This window comes from Dreissena polymorpha, chromosome 3 (genome assembly GCF_020536995.1).
Source record: "Dreissena polymorpha isolate Duluth1 chromosome 3, UMN_Dpol_1.0, whole genome shotgun sequence".
Taxonomy (NCBI): Eukaryota; Metazoa; Mollusca; class Bivalvia; order Myida; family Dreissenidae; genus Dreissena; species Dreissena polymorpha.
The window spans coordinates 60162568-60165469 of NC_068357.1; positions in this window are offsets into that span (position 1 = coordinate 60162568).

The window sequence follows — 2902 nt, forward strand, 5'->3', positions numbered from 1 at the left end:
CATGTACCGGCACATCATCTTGTTACACTATATCCATCCGTATACACAATACACTATTATTTGGGGCGATTCTGATAACAAACAGAGAGAGCCGTTAATTTCTAGTTTGGTGATAACTCGAGAGTGTACAAACTGTACTTGCTATAAACATGAGGTCGATCGTACTACAATTTAACATAAACGATCGCTATTTCTTACTCAATAAGTTTTAATACTTGTATATCTGCTGCTGCCCATTTTAACTATGCCAGTGACATAATTTTAAATATTCAGCACGTCTCTCTCATGGTAACATGTACATTTCAAGTTTTATGTGATTGTTTTAGTCGTCTACACGGGAATGCAAAGTTCCGATTTAAACCAGGATATTCCAGATGTCGTTATAAGGAGTTTTTCAAAAAGTACGAGCGGACAACAGTGGATTTCTTGACAAGAAGGAACTCTCAAGTTTACTGAAAGACGATCTGGGCCTGACTACTGCCAAACGGAGTGTATATCCATCTTCTGGAAAAGATGGCGACGCAAAAATCAGTTCCGACGAATTCTGCGTCTGGCTTCGGAGTAACGAACGATTCAGTTTGATGGACATTCGTCGCGCTACTATAGAGTGAGCAAAGCCGTGGAGTTGTTCAAAAAGTATGACAGGGATGGAAGTCAAAGTATCAGTTGTAAGGAGTTTACAAACTTGTTGACCGAACTGGGATACAATGTCGATTTTGACGCAGCATTCCAAGCCCTTGATTGACGGAAATGGAACAATATCGTTTCCGGAGTTCCTAAAGTGGCTCAATTGGGTCCCGTTAGATTAACTGCTGCTGTTGATAAACGTTACGCTGTCAAGATTATATTTAGCTAAATGCAATTATGTTAAAGTTGACCTAAGCATACGTAAATATATGACTAACTATTTGTGAATGACAAAATACTGTAAAGATTACGTCAATAAAACATTCTGTCTTTCTGTCTGTCAATGTGACAAACATTTAGGGGAAATGATGCAAAGGACCAAGTAGATACGGAAAATTTTCATGAAAAACGATTTTTGTCACTTATTATGAATAAACAACAATTTAAACCAGAGTTCTTCCTTAAGCTGTATATAATATCATCGATTGCCAAAACATGACGAACTATGCACTACAAGACGGTATATAAATGAAAACTTAATTTAAAAATGTTCACCCAAAATGATTCACACGTTTAGCATAACTTCACCATAGTTTCACTTATTTGCACTCCTAAGTGCATGTATAGACGTAGATCACGATGATGATGATGATGATGATGATGATGATGATGATGATGATGATGATGATTGATGATGATGATGATGATGATGATGAAGATGGTGATGATTATGATGCGATGATGATTCTGATGATTGATGATTGTGATGATGATGATGATGATGATGATGATGATGATGGATGATGATGATGACATGATGATGATGTGTGATGATGATGATGATGATGATGATGATGACAAAGGGCCGTACTTCTTCAAAAACAAATTGCACACACAATTCCTTTATCTACACATTCAGGCACATTAAAGGTTCAACAACATCCGTAACAACATCCGTAAAATCGGGAAATTCGCGTCGTGAAGTCTTCATTTGGGAAATTGGTGCATTGGATTTTTTTGCTCCCAAAAACTTTACAACTTTAAAATGGATAACTTAATGTTCTCCAGTGATCAATATTATATTATAAACTTACTATATGTTGCATTTCATTTATTACAAAAGCATAACTAAAAATGGTGTGTTTTGTTTGTTTTAGAAACCTTTAATTGAGATTTGTTTATACAGCAATTGAGAAATTGGTATTTTTTTCCTTTTTGAGAATGTGCCATTTCCGGTACTTTATAAAGAAAAAAAAAACGCTGCTACATGTAAAGCGATGATATTGATGATGAAGAGGATACTTGTGCATACCTTTATCACCATCAGATAGTACAGGCAGTTCTAGATGGCGACATCTTAGCACTGTAGAAAACATGTGGTATCCATTATTTGGCATCTCCTGTTGATTGAATACTAACAACAATAGCATACGTATTACGTACACACAATTACAAAGTTAATAAATTACACGTAATCTGTTTATTGTTAAAACGTTCTTCGAAAGTTCAACTTTTACAGTTCTCTTAAAATAATGATAACAGATCAACTCACGAAAAACCGTTGTCTCATACTATACTAGGATTCTTAGCTTAATATTATATAATAAATTAAATGTACCACTTTTAAGAGACTTTTCACAGTTTGGCCTACATAAATGTGTCAAACAAAAATCATATATTTAAAACATAAAGGAGTCGGAACCGTGCTGCAGGCGCCGCCGCCACAACGGCAATACTTTGAGAAGTACCGGTATCCGTTCCTTCAGGGTCGTTTTCTGCAGCAGCTAACGACTTGAATCAACAATCAAAGCGCTGAAGGCACTGATGATGTTCGCTATTGCATAATTTAACACGCAATTCATTTTTCAAAATCAATCGCAACTTTGAAATGAACACACGCCATTTCAAATTTATCAAGTGTGTGTCATAGTGCACGGGTCGAGTTGTGTGTGCACTTTTATCATCCTTATTATTCATTGAAATAACTTAGACAACATAAAAACAACATGGCTTTTTGGACGTTCTGAAAGCATAGAAAGTTATGATGAAAAGGGTAATGAGAACTGAACATAACGAAAAATTTGCAGTCACCATCATATTAAATGAATATTTTTGGAATATCGAATAACTATCTCACCAAGAATATAAATTCATAATGAAAGTTCCGTGTACAAAACTTTTGATTTTTGACACCATATACAAATTCAAAAAAATACTGTAACAATGACGCGTTAAAATCCATCTCGCAGAATTTCACTTTGCTTCCAAGATGAGA